This window comes from Rhynchophorus ferrugineus, unplaced genomic scaffold, assembly GCF_030347505.1.
Source record: "Rhynchophorus ferrugineus isolate W39M unplaced genomic scaffold, kcgeb_rfMv2 rfM7, whole genome shotgun sequence".
NCBI lineage: Eukaryota > Metazoa > Arthropoda > Insecta > Coleoptera > Curculionidae > Rhynchophorus > Rhynchophorus ferrugineus.
This window is the reverse complement of record NW_027472586.1, coordinates 34,145,852-34,154,965: the sequence shown is the minus strand read 5'-3', so window position 1 is coordinate 34,154,965 and position 9,114 is coordinate 34,145,852. Positions and strand designations below refer to the sequence as shown.

The following is a 9,114-nucleotide window of genomic DNA, read 5'->3' as shown; positions in this document are numbered from 1 at the left end:
ATGTTGTGTTTTTCTTTCATAGCTGTATATAACTTCCGTTGAAACGGATACATTAATTTGTTCTTTCTTTATGTCATTTTACATGATCATACTATTCTGAAACGCTTTTTTTTGTCGAAACAATTCAATTGAAAAGTTCCCAGCCTGACATATAGATGGCGTTACGAGAATTAAATCCATATATTTTTTAGTTAGCCTAACCCTCAAAAGTTGACAGCTGTCAGATCATTAGTTTGTGAATTATAGCATTTTTGAACCAACTTTTGTTATTGTGAAAAAATGGATAAAAATAATTTCGCGCGTGGATAAAATATAACTTTTTGAAGGGAAAAATACAGTTGAAGCGAAAACTTGGCTTGATGCCGACTTTGCGGACACTGCCACAGGAAAATCAACTATCAAGGATTGGTATGCTAAGTTTAGACGTGGTGAATTAAAAATTAGACGTAAATTGAAATTGAATGAAAGAGCGGACACTCTAAAGATTTCAGGTGAACGTGTACATCATATCATCCACGAATATTTGGGTATGAGAAAGGTCTGTGCAATGTGGGTGCCGCGCGAGCTCACTTTTGACCAAAAACAACGACGAGTTGATGTTTAGGAGCAGTGTTTGAAGAAGATCAAGCGGAATATACCCGAGTTTTTGTGTCGATATATGTCAATGAATGAAACATGACTCCATTATTTCACTCCGAATAATAAATAAATATAGAATAATAAATATAGAATAAATTAATATAGAATAGCTGTAAAAAATCTTACTATAAAGTGTGATAGATTTATGTGTATAGATAAGTGTTTAACTATTCAGAATATACATGGTTAAATGGCATTTGGTTAAAATGTTTAGGGAGAGCAGTAATAATTCCTGTAACTGTTTTGCAGATATTGCAAATGTATTATAGAGAAAGCAGAGATTACATATAACTTTTTCAAGAAAATGTATACAAGTACTAAGAGGAAAAAATAAGGAGAAATAGAAAGATATTAGAATTAATTGACAAGGAATAGCAGCAATGAAGTAAGCAAAAACTTAACATGAATTATGCTTTCTAATAAAAGTAAAATTCATTAATGGATATATAATTATTCATTAGGTGGTTTAGGCCTCCAGTGGCAACCATCGGTAATTTGGAAAATCGTTCATTGTAAATATAATAAGACAACTCTAATCTACAAAATATTGAATGCATATAAAATTTAGTTTAAATATTTCTATAATATATCCATTAGTTCTACTAAAATATTAAAATAAATTATTTTATTTATATAAAAGAATCGTATATATCAAGGCCAAAATAAGCGAAGTTAAATGCGACATCACTGTGATGTTTTAGCGTCATAAATTTAGATGACGTGATTTCACCGCTATTTTAGGTAGATTATAATGTTATGCCTTTTCAGTTATGAGACTAGAATGAACCTAGAGTATATATAGAGGTTTTACTTAAATAGGCGAAACCGAGGAAATGTTTTGCGTTTTGAATGGACAAATGCTGGCTCACTTTTCACTTTTTTGATTCGTTCGTTTGAATTGGCATTTGATTGGCTCGTTTCTATAACATTTCAGTTTGTTCAAGTACGTTTCAGAAGTAAAACCAGAGATACAGAATTATGTCTGTGTTCGATGGTATAACCAGAAAATAGCAAATATATTGTACAAGCATTGTGGCATGATTTGATAGAAAGAACATTGTTAAAGTGATTTGACAATATGTTGCTTCGAATTGGTATATCGATTTATGAAACTGTCATCAGTGAAACGGAAATGAGGTTACTATGAGAACAGGAGAGTGAAATTGTTGTGTATTTAGATGACGAGTATTGAATCTACGGAGATGAACCATAACACTCTCGACGAGTACCTTGTGGACGTAACTTATAGACAAATGTTATTGTTACACCTTGCATATACAGAAGATGGCGTCCACTTTAATGTTTTGTGAAAATGTATATTTAATTGAGAAATAAAAGTATTAAAATAATTAATATAAAATAGGTATGTTTATTGCATTTGTTGAATATTTTTACTTTACTTGCCAAGAAATAAAAGTATTTCTCACACAATATGTTTGTGATTCCTTAATAGTCATCTATTCCAAAAATAACTCGGTGACTACCATACTAAATCGGGAACTAATCGTCAGGCGTCAACGAGAATTATTGAAATCTTTACATTATTGCGCATTCCATTTGATACCATCGAACGCGTTTTGTATATACAATGCTTTTTCTTTGATAAATGTTATTTCTACATGAGGTCACTGATACACGGTGGCTTATAAGGTCACTGTTACACGGTGAGCACAATAAATGTATGACCTTGAATATTATGCTGACCAAGTAATATAAACATACATATACGGCAGTAGACCACATAGTTAATTAGTAGTGTTGGGAACTATCGACTGAGATAGACTATCGACTGCTCAATAATTGACTGTTTTTTACTATCGACTTCAGTCGCTAATATTGGTTCGATTGATTTTACCACTTTTTACCAGTGACTGTTTCAGTCGCTATATTCGGTCCGACTGATTTTGTTACTATTTACTATTGACTCTTTCAGTCATACTTTATTATTTAATTCTCGTAGTTATTATTTTTAGCTACTACTTGTTTCGTACGTTCGACTGATTTTTAACGTTCTGGCTCTGTCATCCTAGCCGCGACTTTGACGATAATGTAACCAATTTATGCTTACATAGATTTATATGTAATATGTATAGTTTTATGATTTTTTGATAGTTTGATTAATGATAATTGATAATTTGATTTAAAATGCTTTTCATAAATAAAATAAACGTAAGCACAATGTGTGTAATCACCACAAATGTAAAGAATCTCGCTTTTATAAATCCTATATGGCAAACAGTATCGGGTAAAATGATAACAGGCTGATTAAAATTATAATTTCGTTACCTAAATCTTTAAATACAATTACATGGTTCTTTGCGTATTTATTTTACTATTCGATCCTTAATACAATAGCTGCAAGCTGTTTTTCCTGGCAGTAGATGTATTTCCTTGAATCCCTTATTTTATATAAATCTAGTATCTTGCCCTTGCCTAACGTTTAATTTGCCTTCAAAGGCTTCCATTAATGTGAGTACAACTGAATGTGTACATCATATTATTCACGAATATTTCGGTATGAGATAGCTCTGTGCAAAATGGGTGCCACGCGAGCTAACTTTTGATCAAAAACAACGACGAGTTGATGATTCGGAGCAGTGTTTGAAGAAGATCAAGCATAATAAACCCGAGTTTTTGCGTCAATATATGACAATGGATGAAACATGGCTCCATCATTTCACTGCGAAGTCCAATCGACAGTCATCCGAATGGACTGCACACGATGAATCCGCTCCAAAGCGTGGGAAAACGCAACAGGCGGCTGGCAAGGTTATGGCGTCTGCGAAGGACGAAATCGCCGAAAAATGCGGCCGTTGTGAAGAAAAAGAAAGTGCTGCTGCACCAAGGCAATGTTGTGTCACAAATCCATGAAAACGATGGCGAAAATCAATTAGTTGGACTTCGAATTGCTTCCTCATCCACAGTATTCTCCAGATCTGACCCGGGGCACTATTTCCTGTTCTCAGGTCTTAAAATAATACTCGTTCGGAAAATCGTACTCCGAAACTACAAAAACGGTATCGAAAAGTTGGAGGGTCGCTTGAAGGGAATTATGTGAATAAAAAAAACTAATTTTACCAAAAAATGTCATCAAATCAAATGTAAAAAAATCACACATCATTGACATAATATTAAAAGAGATAATTATATATAAAAGTTACAATTTTCTTTAAACTCATCTAAATTATCCACACAAAAATCAACTTTAAATTTATAAATATCATGGTTGTACATCCAACATCGGGGTAACCAAATATTAATGACAAGGGTAAAATTAAAAATATACTTGAAATATAATATGGATCTGTGATCATTACGATAAATACTTCTAGTGTTGGGTAATAGTTAATAACAGTTAATATAGTGGCAGTTAAAAATACAGGTAATTAATTATGCTAGCGGATCATAAAATTAATAAATAATAGTTTCGATAGTCAAATGTACTGACAGGTACTAATAATAGATAATATTGATAATATCCATAAATGGTTAGGGCAATGGTAGGTAATAATATTTAGGCTGCAATTAGTCGAAAAAAAATATATATGGCATGAAAAAGTTTGCTCTTTTATTGGGGGAGCTGCTTGAACGAAATTTTTTAAAATCTGTGATGTTAATTTATACTTGAAAATGAAACCATTTAAAAGAACATTTTAATTATTTTTATTAAATTTTACTATCAAAATAACTTTCTTTCTCTTATTTTGCATGTTCGTTTATTTTTCATTTATGTTAATAGGTATTGTCTCTCAATAAACCCCAAATATAGTCTCTCATCATGTTTTCATTGTATCGGCAGTGAAGAAGCCTCGCGAAAATTACAACAGGCAAGTGACAATATAAAAAATTGGACACAAGCTTGGAAAATAAAAATTAATGAAAGTAAATCCGTATACGTGCAGTTCACCTATAAACAGACCGTACAAGCACCAATAATATTAAATAATACTATCATTCCATATAGCAACAACGCTAAATATCTCGGAATGAATCTCGATGCAAAAAAAACTTCGCAGGAAGGAACATATAAAGAAGAAAAGAAAAGAACTGGAATTGAGATATAGGAAAAAGTACTGGTTAATTGGAAGAAAATCACAATTGTCAGTTCATAATAAATTGCTATTATATAAACAAATACTAAGACCTATATGGATATACGGAGTTCAACTATGGGGATGTTCTGCAAAGAGTAACATAAATCAAATACAAATTTTTCAGAACAAAGTCCTGAGAAGTAATGTGGGTGCGCCCAAATATTATAGGACTGATTACCTACATCGAGACCCACAGTCAGTCAAGAAATCAAGAGAAATGCAAGGGGGCATGAGGAAAGACTCCATTCTCATGAGAATATTGAAATATTGCAGCTTTTGGATACCACCAGAACAGGACACAGACTCAAAAGAATCAAACCATCTGATCATGTGTAGTGAGCTGCATATATTAAACAATTCAGCAGTGACATGTATAAACATTATTTCACCAGAGACTGAGATAGGGCCGATGGGTCCTCCTAGTTATATATTTAGCTTTAAGTTATCATAAAGACAAATTTTAGGTTAGACGGAAACGACTAGTAACAATATATTAATTAAATAATTTAAAAAAAAATTGTATTGGCATTGATAACGTTGTTGGAAGCTCTGTCCTGGTGAAAACGTTCTCCTTGCTCTTCTGAATACGCTCCCATATTGTTTTTGAATTTATCTAAAAGAGCATGCAGCATATGAACTTTTAATGACATCTTGCGGCATATGGCCTTAAATATTTTTAGTACATTTCCAACTAGCTTTTTGTAGTTTTCCGCATTATTATATCCTAAAAATCTAGAAACGCCTGCTTTCAAACTGTTCCAACTCGCTTTTTGAGTACGATTCAGCAGGGTTGGAAATTTTTCATGCGGATCAACAAAAGCAAAACATTTCGAAAAAAAATTTCCTCAAGTATTCAAACGCTTCTGAGGTTTGATCCAGTTTTTTAACAAATCAACCCTAACTTAATGTGGAGAGGCGGCATTAACACTTTCTCTGCTTCAACAAATGGCTCAAATATTACGTTTTCTTTCCCGACGCAAAGTTCTGTTCTTACATAAACGTTAATGTTATCCCATAAACACAAATAACACGGATACTTTCTATATCCGGTTTGAAGTCCCATAAAAAATCCCACCATATTAAAATCTCCAATCAGCTGCCAGTTATACTCGCGATAATTTACAAATTCCAGCAAAATTTTAACACTTTCATAATTTTCTTTAAGATGTACTGAGTGAGCGATTGGAAGAGGTGGTAATTCATTTCCGTTGTGTAATAAAACAGCTTTTAAGCTTTTTGTAGAGGTGTCAATGAATAAAACGCCATCCGCTAGGAACACAAGGTAAGCCAATTTCTTCGAACATACCTTTTATGTCATTTCAAAAACAAAGTCCATTTTCTTTGGTGAAAAATGTTGAGAATATTACATGCCTAGTCTGCTGATCCGTGATATTAACATCATCAAGCAAATTCCACTGTTTTAAGCGAGAGCCTAAAAGCTCTGCTTTTACTTTTTGGCAAATTTAAATCCCCAATTAGATCATTAAAATCTTCTGTAGTAATAAGATGGTGTTTTGATTGTTCTGGTGTAGGTAAGAACTCCTTATCGGAATTACTTTTATGAGAGCTAAGAGATGAGCTACTTTTCCGCGATAATTTTTTCGGTGGCTCAGGTACTGGTCGTGTCAGATCATGTGCGACTGGAGCAGAGCAAGATACCAGATCAGGATATTCGATAGGTTTTTCATTTTTATCTCCACGTCTTTTACTTGGATTCATAATGCAAAAGTAGCAATCATTAACGTGATCTCTTAGTTCTCGCCAGATTCTTGGTGTTGCAAATTTCATTGATGACTTTTCTAATATGTCTATTATATTTAATTCACCATTTAATTAAAATTTGCTAATTACCTTCCGAACATGTTTTACAATTATTACAAGCAACATGTGGAGCCTACGTCTTGTGTTGATTCTGAACCGGACAGTTAAAATATGCTTCGTAGGCTTCACAGAGAACGTGAGATGCATTTAATTTGTATTTTACCTTTCAACCTTTGATAAATTGCCCTCATATATAACAAAATGCATCAGCATCATATATACTTTTGTGACATTTTAAGGAATTCTACATTTGTACCTGATCGTTCTTTGTCACTCTAGTGCCATCTATCAGTGCTGTGTAGACGTTTAAACACCACTATGATCGCGCGGATTTTTAAATGTAGTTAAAAGAATTAAAGTTTATTGAAAAATGAAAATGAAATATGAGTATTATTACTATAACTATTACAAAAGCAAATTTTATACCAAAAAAAGGTATTTTCTTTTCGTTTTTGTTCATAACTAAGCGGAAAATCATAAAATAAACTTTTTCGTAGAGTCGTGTAATCTTAGCCCGTAGCAATCAAAAACACTGACGGGCAATCAGATCAAATAAATAACGATATCCTGTCATGGTTTGAACTAATAATTTTGATCTCTACCTCCCGATAAAGCGGGAACATTAATTTGCTCTCGCAGCAAAAAAGTAAAATATAACTTTACATAATAATACTGTTCTTAATCGTATTTTTATCCAACAATAGTTCCAATAATATGGGAACAACTGAAAGTAACGCAAAAATGTAAACAACACTGCTTAATATTAAATAAGTTAGAGCTGTGTTTGATTAAAATGTGTAAGGAAGTTATGTACGTAATACCTCTGAACTGCTGTTAGAGCTGTGTTTGATTAAAATGTGTAAGGAAGTTATGTACGTAGTACCTCTGAACTGCCGTTAGAGCTGTGTTTGATTATAATGTGTAAGGAAGTTATGTACATAGTACCTCTGAACTGCTGTTAGAGCTGTGTTTGATTAAAATGTGTAAGGAAGTTATGTACATAGTACCTCTGAACTGCTGTTAGAGCTGTGTCTGGTCAAAGTGTAGTCAGGATAATGACAACCCAGGTATTGATAGAACCGATCTTGTAGAGTCGATTTGATGAAGGTGTTTGGGCAATTAAAACACCGAATTCAACTGAGTCGCTCCATATTCAATATTTATTTTTACAAAAAACTCGGTTAAAGCCCCAACACAGTATAAATCAAGATGACGGGATCTTCATCATGTCCGATGCTGCAGCATGCGCCATAGCGTTCATTACAATTTACAGAGAACAACTCTAACATCTACTTATGCAACCATATATACCCGAGGATGTCACATGTAGTTAAGTACAATAATGAAATGTTACTAGTTTCTAGGGATTTTCGAGTTATGTAGTTAACAGATAAGTATTAGTCAAGAGAGAAACCACGTTGTTTGTATATAGATAATTCATTAGTTCGTATATATAGTGTCTTCAACTGTTTGGATAGGTGTATTAAATCTATTTGTTAAAACTAATCTCAGTATGTCAATTAATAACCGTCAAATATCAACAGAAACATTTTTATTGCAATGATGAATATAACACGCTTATATGGATGACGTACAATTATATACTTACCAGCAGTCTGACCAATATTTTATATCACCAAATGTCTGTATTTTTCAAAACAATCAACTGCAGTGAGCACTTTGTGGGATTAGAAGGGTGGGATAGTTATTGTTTGTATTGGTAGGTGAGAAAAGTGATCGGAATAACAAAAGGCAAACATTTTTTATTAAAACATCTAAATACAACACGCTAACTATATGGATGACGTACAATTATATATTTACAATAAATATTTGTCAAAAAAGATTTAAAAAGACAAAAGAAAAATAACTAGTTAACAGATATATTGTACGGTACTCTGTATTTGACCGAGTTATATTTAAAATAATACAAAACGTTCCGTATTCAATAGTTTTCTCTTACATCTGTTATTTTATATTTTAATGTAGTGTTAGTATAATATATTGTTATTAAACATAGAACATTTGTCATATAAAATAAAGATGTAAATTTGTCATATATTTAAATAAAATGTATTTTTAAACATTTAATGCATTTTTAATTTTACTAATTTTATTACTGCTATTATTATTAATAAAATATTTTAAATTTCCCGCTACTCATATTGTCAGGCGCGCCCTCTGGTGGCAAATGAACACTAAACTTGTTCACAGGTAAATATATGAAAGATGCACTTCCTCTGTGTTTTGTGAATAATGAACTAATCTGATGTTTTTCTGCGCGTGAGAAGTTCCTATTATCACCAAATTAAGACGGTCGGAGCGGTGCGGCGTTGCCATTTATGCTCTCCAAACTATTATATTATTCCGCGTCCCCTCTGTAATGTGACTACTCGTACAGGATGTGTGCGTGCCGGAAAGAGAAGCGCCAGGCCTGATTTATAGCTAATCGTTCTAGAGGAGCAGCTTCAAGCAGAATAAGAGTTTCTCGTCGAGACATAAATATCTCTCCCCTTAAGATTATTACCGAATGTAGGTATATTTCCTCGTGGGTAGCGTT

At 32.8% G+C, this 9,114-nt stretch overlaps 1 pseudogene; it reads right to left on the bottom strand.

Moving 5' to 3' along the window:
* Nucleotides 1–5,980: 5,980 nt before the first annotated feature.
* Nucleotides 5,981–6,648, bottom strand: LOC143199891 (uncharacterized; annotated as a pseudogene).
* Nucleotides 6,649–9,114: the final 2,466 nt, after the last annotated feature.